A 15,949-nucleotide genomic window follows, 5' to 3' on the forward strand; every position below is an offset into this window, starting at 1 on the left:
AATCAAGAGGGGATAAAATACGGTATCTACAACGAAATTGTGGCAAAGTAGTGGCAAAAAAGTTGTGGTCGTAGAACCACTCATAACTAATTTTTTAGACTAAAATATTATTGAGTTTACACATTTTACTTTTGAGTTAAGGCAGTATGCTAATACATAGTACCATTCTATCCTTACTTACAGTTAGTAATTAGGCCGAATTTGACCTAACCCATAATCTATGGTCCATGTTTCTCTTCCCTAGTGAAAGTTGGTTCTCCATCTTCTCCTAGGTTGTAAAATAGCCGTCCCTTCTTTGAAGGCGCTTTTGTACCTTGAGGTAACAAGTTTACCTCTAGGCTTTGTGGGTTTTTTTTTCGGGGCTATTGGGATATAGTTACTCTCTTTTCTTTTCTTCTTCCTTGCGAGTATGATCAAGGACCTCACGAAATCATGGAGTTGTCTTACTTTATCTGAAACTGAAGGTGCAGACCTTCAACTGACAGAGGACCAGGCATAGGTAGAACTAATAGTTGCAACAAAGTTCATGACTAAGCGTGCTCTAAACATCGACGGTATTACCTTCACACCCTTATGGCGAACAAGAAACGGATTTAAGGAAAAGAGAGAGGGCAACCATATAGTTCTCTTCACCTTTGATGATAAAAGAGAGATGAAAAAAATTTGTCAATGGAGCCATGGAACTTCGACAAGCATTTAGTGGTATTGCAGCGATACGACAGGGAGACAGACTTGAAAAACATGGAGTTCAATAAGGTTACCTTTTGGGTTCAAGTACAGGACATACCAATCCAGTTTCGAAAAAAAAAAAAAAAAAGTGGTTGTACGGATCTGTAGTGCTATTGGGACAGTGAATGAAACAGGAGATGATTCAAAAATTGAGTGGAATGGATTTATAAGGACTAGGGTCACCTTTGATACTTCAAAACCGCTAAGTCGTGGTCGGGTCGCGACTGTGAACAATGGATTGAGAGCAAAGGAAATCTACCAGTAGAATCCCAACAATATGGTCCTTGGCTACATGCAGCACCCTTTCCACCTTCGCGAAGGAATACGATCAAGGTGCCAGGATTTTACAACAAGAAGGCCAAAGAATCCCCACCAACAACGACAGTGTAGTCAAAGAAGCCGCTGATGGTGTTAATAAGTTGCAGCAATTAACTACTAGATTTGAAAGCATTAGGATGTCTGATGATGAATCTTTTGATGAATTCTATGCTAAACTTAATGATATTTTTAATTCTTCATATAATCTGGGTGAAATCTGTGATCAACCTAAAATTGTTAGAAAGATTCTTAGATCTTTGACTGAGGACTTTAGACCCAAAGTGACTGCCATCACTGAGAGCAAGGATGTGGACTCTATCCCTATTGATGAACTTGTAAGATCTCTTCAGTCCTATGAGTTGGACCTACCTAAGACTAGCAAATCCAAATCAATGGCTCTTAAGTCTGTTGATGATGTGAGTGGATTTAATGATGAGCTCTTTGCTATAGAGATTGCATATCTGGCCAAGAACTTTAGAAACTTTCTTAGAAACAATAACAGAAGGGCTAGAGGTAAGAACACTGCTGAACCTAGAAATTTTAGGAGGAATGATCCCACTAAGGTTAGTAACACTGATAAACCTAAAGAAAAAGTAAGTCAATCTTCTAATAATTTTATGGGACAACAATGTTTTGGGTGTCAAGGGTATGGTCATGTGAAATTTGAATGTCCTACATACTTGAGGTCTAAGAGTAAGGCTATGGCTGTAACCCTTAGTGATGATAAAGTTTCTGACAATGAGTCTGGTAGTGATGAGGATGGAAACTTCATTGCTTTCACTGCTACTGCTGTAGTTAATGAAAGTGTTTCTATTGAGGAGAATCCTTCTAATGGGGAACTCTCCGAGGATGCAGATCTTCAAGAAGCCTATAATAAATTTTGCAAAGTTGCTACAAAGGATGCTATGAATGTTGATCTGGGCTTAAAGAAAATTGCATCTCTTGAGCTTGAAAAGAAAAATTTGCTAGTGAAATTGTTTGATGCTAATGAACTGTTGAATAATGTGAAGACTGAGAACATGTTTTTGCTTGATAAAGTTAAGAATTTGGAACATGATTTACCTGTTGTTAGAGACCAAACTAATAGGTCTGCTAGTTCCAAACTTAATCAGATGCTAAGTGTTCAAAAATCTCCGTTAGACAAAACTGGGTTAGGTTTTGTAGAAAGCATCTCTGTTTCTGAAACACATTCCACAAACTTTGTTCCTTCTTCTGAGCCCCCCGTGTGTGAGGTTGTCAAACCTGTAGAAGTCATACCTCCAAGAAAGATTAGGGTTGATCTTCAAGAGTCTAAACCTAAGACTTCTAATCCTTCTAAGGGCAAATTGCATGATAGACCTGCATGGGTTTGTCATTTTTGTGGTAAGTCTGGACACATTCGTCCAAACTGCTTCAAGCTGCAAGCTGCAAAGCGAGCAAATAAACCAAAAGTACCTGTGCCTCAAGCACAAAACCCTATGGTACTTATTGGTGAGTTGGTAAAGGCTCTAAACCTTTATTCCAATTCTGGCGTTGGAAATCATTCTAATAGGAATGAGAACTCCAATGCTCAAGGTGCATCTAAAAAGTTTTGGATGAAAAAGGCTCAATCTAAATGAGTCTTTCTGACTTGGTCCTTGTGCTTCATTGCTCTACTCTTTGTGACAAATTTTTTTGGTATTTTCTTGTTTTTGTTCTCTTTGTTTTTCTAGGATTTGCATTGCATAACATTCATGCATTTCATTCTAGGATGTTTTTGTTATTTTCATCACAAATAAAAATGGAAGCAAAATGTGTTTTGCATTATTTTTCTTAGATTTGATATCAAGGTTGGCCAATTTATCTTTACATAACATGTTTATGTACCTTGTTTAGCTTGGATGAGCTTATTTTATTGCACTTTACTAGTTTGAGCTTTGTAATGCATGTTATGTGGGAAGATGTTTATAGTTTTTGATCACTTGATCTTGATTTTGAAATCACATGCTTTTGATTGTCGGACTTGAACTTAATGAGAAAGGCATAACTAACCATCTCACCACTGTTTACTAGCCAATCATGAACACCTTAGTGCATATCATAAGATTTTGTGCTCGAGAAAGTGTAGCACATGCACAAAAAGAACATAAGATGTAGCCTCGGTTTAAATGATAAAATTGGTGTGTATTATTGGACTATAATTAAATCAATCAAATAAAATTGGTGTGTACATTATCCCAGATAATTCTTAATAAGTTTTTGATACAATAAAATCTGTGTACACATTATGAGGCCAATCAAGAAACTTACATGATTACAAGCTTTTATTCTATGAGATGTGAGAGTTATATGATGTAACTCTTTGAGGAATAGTCTCTTTTAATTGTTTGTGATGGATTTTGTAGAAATTGTGCTTAATTACTATTCACATATCACCTCACATGTCTCTCAAGCTTTTGCTAGTTGCACACACAACACAAGTTACTCTTTGCTAAACTTTGTACATGTTATTGTGTGTGATTACGGTTGGCCATCCAAGATTGAAACTTCCTTGAGTTTGTATGCAAAATGTGTTTTGAAGTTTGAGATTTTAAGGTGAACTGAGTGAAAATCTTAATTTTTGGAAAATCTGGGCTTAAATCTTGTGTTTTTGAAAAGCATTTCATCTCATACTCATGCATTTTATTCATAAAATTCTTTACTTTGAGAAGTTTCTGCATAAAAATGCCGTGTCTTTCAAAAAACTGTTTTTTCCGGAATTTCGATCGATCGAAGCTATTTCTCGACCGATCGAAATTGCGATTAAAATTTTGGTTAACTTCTGTCTGTTTCGATCGGTACTAGATCGCTGTTGGATCAATGGAAGGCATTTTCGATCGATCGAACCTAATTTTTGACCGATCGAAAATCGCACAAGAAGTTTTTTAAAAAGGTTTGAGTTTCATGTGCTCTTCACTTTTTCAAAACTTTTCAAACTTTTTCTCTCTCTTTTCAACCGGTCTAAGAGTCAAAGTTTATTTTTGTCTTTTTCCTCCGAATCTTTTGCAATGATTTTGTCTTCTAAGGCCGGTATGTCCATTCTACCCTTCCTTTTTCATTTATTTTCACGTTTCATGCATTAAATCATGCATTTAGAAAGGAATTTCGAACCTAAGAATTTTGGGAGTTTTTGCTGTTTTAGGCTATTTCTTTCAAAATTGATCTATTGGTTTTTGTTGTGGGTTGATATACAACAGTTCTTGGTGATTTAATTTGATCAATTTGATGTTTTGTGAAAAATTTGAAATTCTAGGGCTTGAAATTACCTAAATTGGGGATTTTGTTTAATTAAATTTAAATTGATGAAATTGGCTTGTTGGATTGATTAATTTGATCATTGTCAAGTGTTATGTATCATGTGTGATGATCAATTGGTCAATTTCTTGAAAATTGTACAAGTGTTTTTTTCAAAATTTTGGGGTTTTTGTTCTAAACTCTATGCTCAAGCAAATTTTGTGATTTTAAAGTTAATTTGAACTGATTCTCACTGCATTTAGAGCATGCATCATGTGTTGATTTTGTTCATGCATCATATAAATTTTTATTTTCTATATTGTTTTGTGCTAACTTGCAGTTTGCCCTTGGTTTTTCTTGTTTTCTCTTTTGGTTCTTTTCTGCTTGTCTGTTCCTTCGTTAACATAATACCTAGGAAAACTAAAGCCAACAGGTCATCCTCCTCTTCTTCTGCTCCATCCTTTGAGAGTGAGAGATTCTTGAGTGCGAAACACCAAGCGACCTTTGAGACACTTAATCTTAAGAGAAACATTTGGGCTGAGAGACGGGTTCTTTTAGAGGAGCTAGATCCCGAGATTAGGAGGAACTTTGAGCGTAGGGGTTGGTTGCCTTTGTTAGATTTTTCTCACCCCCCTCCTACTACCTTGATCAGAGAGTTCTACTCGAACCTCTCTATTCACTCCTATGATTCTAGCACTCTTGTGAGGAGTTGGATTCGTGGTGGTGAATACACCATTACCCCTTCAGTAGTAGCTGATGCTCTTGGGGTGCCATTTGTTGAGCATCCTGTCTATCCTTATGATGTGTCTCCTCCCCTAGACGACATCATGTCTTACATCACTGGGTCTTCTATCCAATGGGGTTCTGATCCTCGGATCACTACTGCTGAGCTCTCTGAGGTCCACTATCTCTTCTTTCGGATTGCTTGTCATTCCTTGTGGCTTATCTCTCATCTGCACACAATTCCTATTGAGCGATGTGTGTTTCTGTATGCTCTTGTTACTGATGCTCCTATTAGTTTTCCTCATCTGTTTATTCGTTCTTTGAACGAGGTTCATCGGAGTAGTTCTACTACTCATGCTCTTTTCTTCCCTGTTCATGTTATTACTCCTATAGGTGCCACCTTTCTTAGGCAGTGGGCTGCTCAGTTGAAAGCAAGCTCTAAACTTCCTAAGGTTGAGTCTTCTGGTGTCGTACCTCCTCCTCCCTCCTCTACAGGTGATACTTCTGCTGAGGTGTCTGACGATCCTGCTGCTGCTGATGTTCCTCCGCCATCTACTACAGATGATTCAAACATTCAACGTATGTTGGAAACTGTCATGACCGTTCAGGCAGCTCATGGTCAGCTTTTGGTGGACATGTTTGATGAGCTTCGTGCCTTGCGAGCAGATTTGGAGAGTATTAGACAGCCACCTCCATTTGATGATGAGTGAGTGTCCTTTGGCAATTCGTCACAAAAATGGGGAGTGCATATATGGTGTAGAGAGGAGTTTTTGTAGTTAGGGGGAGATTTTTTTTGAGTTGTTGGAGCTGTGGAGTTTTTAGATTGTATCTAGGTGCTTCACTTTGTATGTATCTTTTTGGCTCATGTTGTTCATGTTAGGTTGTCCATGATAAGTGGAGATATTTTGTTTTGTTTATCTGTTTCTTATTTCACATTGTGCAACATTGTTTATTGATCTTTATAGATAAGGTTATTCATGATATATGTCTTGTAGTTTATATTTATGTGAAATCAAGAAGTTATATTTTTATGTTACTTGTATTTTCCACACATGCGTTTATATGTTTGTTAAGTGTTACAAGAATATACAGGTTGATTCAATCGTGCTGCTGTCTACACTTGCAACTGATGGATAATAGTTAGGTTGAATTTGTTATGTTGGGCTATGTTTTTGTAATGGGTTGTTTCTATGTAAACTTTGAGCATTTTGTTATGTTTGTGATTTGTCACGGATTGCCAAAGGATGAGTTTGTTAGGTTCTAAGACCTTTAGGTTTAAATGTATTAGAACACTAATTTGTAATGTTCGCAAACCATGATCAAAACGTTTTAGTCTTGTTTAGACTGCTCAAAGTATGTGTCTTTAATGTAAAATTAGAATCGAGTTACTATAGAATTTACTGTACAATTATACCTGGCTCGATCGATCGAGAATTAGACTCGACAGATCGAAAGTCGTGCAGATTGTTTTTCTGCAGAAAATTCTAACTCAGCCCTAGCCCTTTTTGTGTGTAGGGTTTTATATTTTGCCCTAGGTATAAAAGGCAAAACTCTAGCCACGTTTTTTAGAGGTTGTTGATGCTGTGTGTGTGAATCTTCAATGAGATCTAGATGTGTTTGCTTTCACACATATTTAGGGTTATCAAGGATCAAGACTATGTCAAGAACTTGATGATCATTCAATTGCTGCATTAAGAGCTTAAAGATATACAAGCGGGAGTGCTTGTGCTTGCTGGGAATCCAAGAAGGAAGTAGTCCATGGACTCGAAGCTGTCACGTGGTCGTGGTAGTAAATTTTCTACTCGAGATAGCAATAGGATGTTAGTGGTCTAAGTTGCTATTGTGTAAATTTCAATTTCTTCATAGTGGATTCAGTTTTACCTTGAGGATAGTTAGGTTAAATCCTCCCCAGGTTTTTTACCGGTTTGGTTTTCTTGGGTCATCATATCATTGTGTTATTTATTTTTCCGCTGCTTTGCATGATATGATTGTTTCGTGTTAACCTAGATCTGCATAATTTACCTAAGTTAATAAATTGGCTAAATAACTAGGTTAATATGGTTGTTTTAAGGGGTCTGAAAATGTACATTATCAAATTATCAAAAAATAAGAAATTAAAAAAAAGAATACCACCAAGACATTTCGGTTGGAATGCATGTTCCTTTGGCCATGAGCTAAAATTTTATCTATTCTACAACATGTGTATAATGTCATACACAAAACGAACCAATCTACATATTCAAATATAATGTCATACATAAGTTCAATTGCACCTCCAATTCTATCATTTAATCTAAAATGATTGTAGCTAAATAATAGATATATCAATAATTTAGTCTCAATTGATGCAAGTATACTATGGTGGACTAACCAATTATCTCCCGCCATCCAATGGTTTCAATACTTGGTTTATCATGCTATCATACCCTGTAGTTGTATTGCTAGAACAATTTGTGCCAACATCAATGTTGAATGATTGCGTAGGTGCATTGAGCAAGTTCTCAATCTCTTCTATATTGGCATTAGCATTTCCCCAAGGATGTTTTTCCATGATAACCAAGCCCTCCAGTTCCATTGCCACTTCTTTCATAGAAGGTCTATCCTCGCCTCTCACACTTAAGCAGCTTTTTGCAATATTAGCAACTTCCTTCAGTAGCTTAATATTACCTTCATTAACAATGTGATCCTCAAGAATTTGAAATAGGCAATCGTCTTTTACTGCAGAAACAAAGTACTTTGCTAGATTTCTTTCACTTTCAGGCATATTGAAAGAAAGTGCCTTCCTACCAGTTAGAAGTTCTGCCAAAACAACACCAAAGCTATAAACATCACTTTTTTCCGTTAGTTGACTAGTATGGAAGTATTCTGGGTCCATGTACCCAAAAGTTCCTTGCACCAATGTGTTTAATTCTGTTTGATCAAGAGGAATTAACTTGGAAGCTCCAAAGTCAGACACTTTTGCTGTGAAGTTATCATCTAACAATATATTTGCAGTTTTAACATCTCTATGTATGATCGGCACAGAAGTTGCAGAATGCAAGTACGCAAGTGCTCCTGCAGTTTCTGCTGCAATTTTCAAACGCTTTTCCCATGAAAGGAAGAATGACCGACCTTTATCATGAATGTGGTCAGAAAGAGTCCCGTTTGTGATGAATTCATAAACTAGTAAGGGTACTTCTGTTTCCAGACAACAACCTAATAGCTTAACCACATTCCGGATGGATAATTTGAGTAAGCACAGTTATCTCATTTATGAATTGTTCAACCTGACGCTGACTACCAATTTTGGACTTCTTAATAGCAATCACTTTGTTATTTGGTAATACTCCTCTATAAACTGTACCAAAACCTCCTTGTCCTAGGACTCTGCTCTCATTATAGTTGTTGGTGGCCTTTTCAAGCTCTTCTGCACTATAAATTTTGGTTGTCTCCATAGAACCTTGGTGATTAGATAGTTTCTGTTGTAATAGTAAGCCACCATTTTGTTGGAAGAATTTTTCTTTTAGCTGGATAAGCTTTCTTTTTTTCAGTCCCCAATATATCCAAGAACCTCCCACAAGCAAGACTAAAAGGCCAACACCGATACCTACACACATTCAAACATGCATTTTCACCTTGTAGAACTTTTAACATATATATCATATATAAAAATGAGCCAGTCAATATTTGAATTACAATGTAGCTCATGACTACTGCATCAGAAATTCAGAATATATTTGTCATCGATTCTGAATGTGGTTCATGCCAACTTACATGAGTATTAAAATAACAACAATTAAAATAGAATTGGTGAACCAAAATTTTTAATTGGGGTCCTTTGTTAAAACCTTAACATTCTTTCGTAGTTAAGAAGAAGCCAATTAAAAATGAATTTTGATGTTATCCTTGCCATTAATCTTTCATTCACAAAGGTAGTAATAGCATCACTAATTTTTATAAATTTTGCTTATGAATAGGAGTGTAACTTTTTGTCCGAATTTATTTTTGAGATTGTGACTAGTAGAGAGAAAAGAGAGAAATAGAGATTGGAAGCAATGGTTTTAGTTCATTCGGCCTATTTAATGGCATTCCTCCACTGTGGAAAGATTTGAGTAACTACATATATACTAGAATAATGCTAGAGATACAAATTTTTTTTTACAAATTTTTTTATAAATTGCTGATGTAGTGAGTAATTATTAGTAAATGAAAAATTAATGTTAATGGTAGGTCTAGATAAAAACCTATAAAAACCTGCTGTCACATAATCAGCACTACATATAAATTAAGGTAATTTTATTGACAAGTCCTTTAAAAGAATAAAAATTCGATGGGATTTGGTTTGTTTTTTGTTTTTTGTTAATTTTTTTTAACCAATTGAGAGTCTAAAATAAAGTCTAAACAACAGACCGGGGATAGACAACAAATGCACCGTCATTTTTTTGGGCCAATTATAAACAATAGGTGTAGATTTACAAATAAATAAATAAATAATAATAGCTATAGTTCCGGTAAAAAATGATTTTTCATTTGGTTCGTTTATAGCATAGTACCTCTAAAAATGAGTTTTTATAGCATTTTTTCATTAAAAAAGGCAAAATCGAGACACAATTTCTTAATTATAATACATTATTCTCCAATTAAATTCAAAACATAATATTATCTTTCTAAGAAAAATTAAATTCACTCTAGTATAAATAAGCTTTTTTTATTAAATTTTATAAATAAATTTGGAAGTTCAAATATATTTTAAAGTATAATTTAGGTGACCAAATTATAATATATGGGTTAATATGCTATTGAGACTTCCAAGTATGGTTTGGAGCTTTAGGATTTTTTTATTGATATTATTTATGTAGGGAGTAAAAAGATCCAAGTGGGCATATGGGCCTTTGGACTATAGCAAGAAGGGCCGACCTGCTCTTGGGCTAAGAATTTGTTAGTACTGCGAATCGGCCCATACGCCGAGGGTCCGAGGACACATCCGAGGGTAAGTTTCTCCTCGGATAGACCCAGGAGAACTCGGAGCTTCACTATGAAGGTCAAGGCAATATTCCGGAAAGACTGTTGGTTAAAAGGGGGAAACCCTGAACCTTCGAGGTACACCGGTGTTAGAAAAATACCAAAAGCAAAGGCTGCCACCTCCACATTAAAGACTCTGCACCTACCTCCCTGGCCGCATTAATGGGGAAGTGGCCCCTGAACAGTAGAACTGAAACTTCTGGTCACTATTCAAAGGCACTAAGAAAAGAAATATCTAGGAGGGAGGGGGTTGGAGCAACACGTGGTTAAAGCATCAGGGAAAGAAGTATTTAAGGGGGATGAACGCCAAAGAAAATGAGCGATCTGTAACTAAGAAAGAAATTAAGAATTATAATTTTTAAGAAAGAAAGAGAAATAATACAGAAGTAGTCCTCGACTTATGTCCGAGGAGGCCTATTTGCAATTAATATTTTTTATTTACAAGTGTTTGTAACTCTTAGCCTGTTATCAAGTTCTCAGTACCTCTAACCTAGATTTCAAGTCCACACTCTACAAATTTGATTGTTTAAGGCTTATTGGACCTGAGCCCGTAGTTGTCTTTGGGGTCCAGGTGCAATTGTGCACTTACAATTTATGTAATTGGATACAGTTTTTCAATTTTTTTTCTAGATACAATTATAATCTATATAACTTGTTTATTAATGAAAATAAGTTCATTCAAGCATACCCTACCAAAATTTTCAAAGTATACGGGGCCCGTGTTTCGTGAAGCGAGTGGCGGATATATTGTTCAAGAAGGGGTGGTATATAGGTGGGCTTTAGTTTGGGTCCTAAGTCCTAACTCAACATGAGCGTTTTCTATTGTTAAAGCAGGTTGAGTTTGTGACCTTTGTTTACAAATTTGGGATTTCGCTATATCGGACAGTTTGGGCTTCTTTAAAATATGGGCCCATAATTGTTAAAACATAAGATACTTCCTTGTGTATTGCGGTCCGGACGACCCCACCTGGTTCTATGGTTAAAATTTTTGAAAATGAGATTAGTTTATTTATTTATTTTTGTTTACAATACAAAATTTCACTACTTAATCAGTTATGTTTTATGATGGGTTTTTAATTTATGTTCTATTATGATTTTTTATTGATTTGGGTTTTGTGAAGGCTTGTGGTGGTGGTTGGGTTGCAAATTTGGCAGTAGTGGTGGATTTTCGGTAGTGCTTGGTTGTGATTTTGGGTTTTATGGTGGTAGTATGGCGGTGGATAGTTGTAGGGGTGTGGCTGCTGAGAGAGAGAGAGAAAAGAATAACAAAATGAGTAGATATGAAAAATAAGAGTTTTTTTTTTATAGGAAAAATAAGAGATTTGATATAGTTTGGGTCCTAAGTCCTAACTCAACATGGGCGTTTCCTGCGGTGTACCTTTATTTATATTGGACTTAAAGCAGGTTCAGTTTGTGACCTTCGGTTACAAATTTGTGATTGCGCTGTATTGGACAGTTTCGGCTTCTTTAAAATATGGGCCAAGATCGTTCAAACATTTTGCCATGCCTACCAATTACAAACAAAAGCACTAATTTTATCTTTATCCCAATATGTGGGCATTATTATAAAGTATATTTTATTCTTATTTTTAGTATCTAGTCATGTTTTCAAGCAGGTAACGTTGACAAATGAGGCTAATGATATTCCACAAGTATTTAAAGCGTTTGTGAGCCTTATGAGCCAAATGCAATGCATTCCAAAAAGTTTGAAATTTTCCGCTTTGATTGATTCCACAGTTACCTCTATGAGTATTGTGTTTTGTCGTTTGGTTGAAAGGAGTGATGGTATATTCTACTTAAGTCTATTTTGACTCATTGAGTTCACATCTCTAAATAAGACTTCAGTAATTAATTTAACAATGGTCATTAATAAATCTTTTTCAATGGTGACCGTGTAAGTTTCAAAGAATTAGCTTTTTGTTAATGAATTAATATAATTTTTAGAATTATGTTATTTTTTTGTTTAACAAAAATAGACTAATTATTATGCAGTTTTGTTTTATTGTTGAATAATAAACTAATAAAAAATAAGCTCTATTCAAAATCCAAACATACTCTTAACAGTGCAAAAAGCAAATTAGTACTAATTAGTATTTTAGTCAATTCTAATGATACATTTTTTTTTTATGATAAGAATTTTGCAAATGCTTATGTGACATGCTCGGATTAGATGCCGTGAAATATAGGTATTACATCACATCCTTATTAAATTTAAACTCTTTTTGTATACACTAAATTTAGTCGATGAACCCTTTTTTTTTTTTTTAATGTTGAATCAATAAAGTTTCAATTACCCATGAACTTAGAGAATGGAGACTATAGTTTGTTACACACTTATTACCGCACACTCTGTACATACTTCTTTGAAAACTTTTTTTTTTGTTGAGAATCATACTTCTTTGAAAACATGATTTCATAAAAAATAATATTTCAACTAAAATAAAAAATAATATAATCCACATGGCAGTGTGTACACGATGAATATGCAATGACAAGTATGTTATAATCATTACCTTACAATAAATATACTTACCAATTGTGAGTATAATTGCTAGTGACGATATATTAGGAGCAAATTGATCGAGAACACATGCCTCCCCATCCAAATGGTACCCTTCAATGCACGGACAATGATAACTTCCGAGTTTATTCACGCAATGCTGATGGCTTGTGCAGTTATGGAGTTCTTTAGCATCACACTCGTTAATGTCTGTAATTGTAAAATAATAATTAAACAAAAAAAGTACAATTTTTAAGTATCGTAAAAGAAGTACGACTGCAATCAAAAGCATTAAAATGAAACGTGAAACGTATTGCTACATGATATAGATTGTATGTTAGAAAATCGTTATGGTGTTTCTTTCCTTAAATTTTGTTGTAGAGATTTGTAAGTAAATTGAATATATACCTTGGCAACCCTGTTTGAGGTATGGGTTTCCTTCGTAACCGTCGTTGCACTTGCAACGGTACCCAGACCCGTTGTTGAGATCAGAACATTTGGTATTCGCTCCACATATGCAATTCCCTTTGTTCTGAGCAACTTTACATGTCTCGTCACCAATTGTCCAATCGAGAACCATCGGAAGGGTTCTATTGTATTGTAGACTGATAAGATAATCTGAGGAGAAACTGAACTTGCCTTCTTGGACAATAAAGGCAAAACTGCATGGATTGAAATCCCAGACTTGTGTGTGGTTTTTGTAAAAGCTATATGCTGTGTAATTAACATTTTTCAATCCTTCAGGAATCTTCATCTCGCAACACCCAATTCCAGAGCACGTCCCATTCACTACATTGCTTATGTTTTGACATTCAGATAGGCAGCCGATGGAGAAGGGCTGATCGTTCAGATCACCGTTAAGGTATGCGTAAGTGTCGCAGCCTACGGCCACGAACTTGTTTTTGGTGGCAGAAACTGTGAAAGTGTGAAGGGTGAGTGTTGGTGAATTATTTTCCAGAGGCGCGCCTGACTTGTAGTAACAGTCAAGAGAGTTATAAGTCTGGACCTCAATCTCACCTTCTTCAAAGGAAATGCTTGAAACGTCAAAGTCTCCAATCATTGGTTGAGTTTGGCCGTCCGCGCTGGTATTACAATTGATGAAATAATACCCAGAAATAGCATCATCATTGAGGTAACAACCTTCAGTTTTGCCAAAGGGATATGGAATTTTTACGTCTCCACAGCTATCGGAGCAATTAGGCAGGGATAATGGAAATGCTGTTGCTGTTGCTGCCATTATTGCTGATAACATCATACCAACCGTGATGGGTTGCATAAGCATCCTAAGGAAACCCATAGCCCTACTATGTTCCCAGAAGAGTCTAAGATTGATGTTTTTGTGTATGGAAACTTCGTAGAGATGCTGGACTATTTAAGAGCAGACGAAAAGATAAGGCCCGTCTATTACGCCAAACTTGAAGTGGATGTTTGTGGTGGATTTGTGTTTACACTTTACATCTTGATCAAGCGCATGGGGCATGGGTAGAACTTGACTTTCACAACGACTAGATTGTAGTATAGGCTGATTAAAACATGAAGGGAAAAGTAAACTAAATTCATCTATAGTTTCACTTTCACCTATTTTAGTAGTTCCGGAAGTTTGAACTTTATCACTTTATCGAGCTCCTGAGACCTATGTAATTCCCGATTAAAAAAATGAAAGTAAATATATATTCTTTGTTTTTTTGTTTTCATTTTTCTCTCTTCCATTTACTTTTTTATTTTTAAATTAAAACAAAAAACTAGAGGAAACAAGATAAGAAAGTGCTATTGGTAAAAAATTTATGCAATGTGTTAGAATTTCAATATTTACAAATGGGAAAATTACAATAAATCTACTGGAGGTTTGACCCGTTTGCACTTTACCTACTTGTGATTTAAAACTTAACATTTTGTCCACCCGATGTTACCTCTGTTAGGACTCCGTTACCCACATTTGTTAAAAACAAGGGTAAATAAGTAATTTTGCTGTCCTTTTATGTCTCTTTCCTCCTAAAACAAAAAATTATACTAAAAAACAAGAAAAATAAGATTTAAAAGTTAGGGTTTAGTTGTAAAAATTATGAACAAACATTAAATTTTTTTTCATATCATTAGCCTATTCTAGTTTCTCATCCATCTTCTCCCCACAACCCATTTCATATTTTTACATCCCAACCTTTCAATTAAATCTCTTTCTCAGACCAAAACTTAATTCACAATCAACACAAGAAAACCTCTGGAAAATTCACCCAAATCCACTATTAACAAACCCTAAAAGCCAGACCCAACATAAAACCCAACCTCCTTCTTGGATTGAAAGTAGCAGGAAGAATCAAAGGGTTTCAAATGAGTTCTAGCAAAGGCCAGAGAAAGAATCATGGTCTTCAATGGTGGCGGTGAATGGAGCAACGACAAACGATAATTGTAGAGGTGCAAGTTCTAGCTTTGGCCATGGGTTCCTTGGATGAGATCAAAGAGAGAGAAAGGTGGATTAGCCATGGATTTCTTTGTCCCAACCCCAGACCCATATATCTCGAGCACTCTCTGTTTGAGCTATTGCTTGCTGCTGCCATCACATGGTGATCCAACTGGCCGCTGGTGTTGTGGGGATGTGAACATAAAGAAGACAACCCAGTGAGGTTTCAGCCATGGTTCCTTGGATGAGATTGAAAAGAGAGAAAGGTGGCTTCAAACTAAGATTGGCGATGGGTCGGCCATCTATTTAAGCCGCTACTCACTGCCTCATGCCACCATCGTCACCCAATCTTGGATCTTCTTCTCTCTTCTCTGTGTGTGCCGCTACTACGGTGTATGTGTCTGAAAGTGTGGGATTTGAAATTTAAGGTGTAGCCATGTAGGATTTCTGTGAAATTAGACTAAAGCACTTTCCAAGGTGTCAAGTGTAGGATTTTTGTAATTTTTTTTTTGGATTTGTGTGAATGTGAAATTTTTATTGGGATTGTTAGGGTCATATTTTATACGTAACTAGCTTATCCTTTGACAAAACGTACTTTACTTATAATTGGGTAGATCTAAATTGGGTCTAATACATCAAGAAATATGTTGTTCAAACATATCAAGTGTTAGTATTAAAGACATGAAGATTGAACCAAGATACAAGTGAAGAAAATCTGTTTTATTAAAGCTCGACAGATAGTTGCTATCGAGACTAAATGGGAAGCTCGACACAAGCTCGATTTATCAAGAATTACGATTTCAGAATTTCGAGATCTGAAATTCAACCCATGATGTATTATTTGTTTAAGGTTTCTTTTCTCATAACCCTAAATATATATAAGGCTTATTTTTAAGAGCCGTCATACACAGATATAGAGATCAAGAGTTTATTTTTTTCCTGTGAGAAGCTACTGCATTTATACACCATAGAGTTTTATAACCAAGTACTTCTTGATCTTCATCGTTTACGAAGTGAAGAACTTTATAGCCAATAACAATCATTCAAGT

General features: G+C 35.6%; 1 pseudogene; it reads right to left on the reverse strand.

Moving 5' to 3' along the window:
• Positions 1-7,252: 7,252 nt before the first annotated feature.
• On the reverse strand, positions 7,253-13,842 carry LOC142631062 (wall-associated receptor kinase 2-like; annotated as a pseudogene).
• Between the last annotated feature and the right edge of the window lie 2,107 nt (positions 13,843-15,949).

The sequence above is a fragment of the Castanea sativa genome, chromosome 4 (assembly GCF_040712315.1).
Source record: "Castanea sativa cultivar Marrone di Chiusa Pesio chromosome 4, ASM4071231v1".
Classification (NCBI taxonomy): domain Eukaryota; kingdom Viridiplantae; phylum Streptophyta; class Magnoliopsida; order Fagales; family Fagaceae; genus Castanea; species Castanea sativa.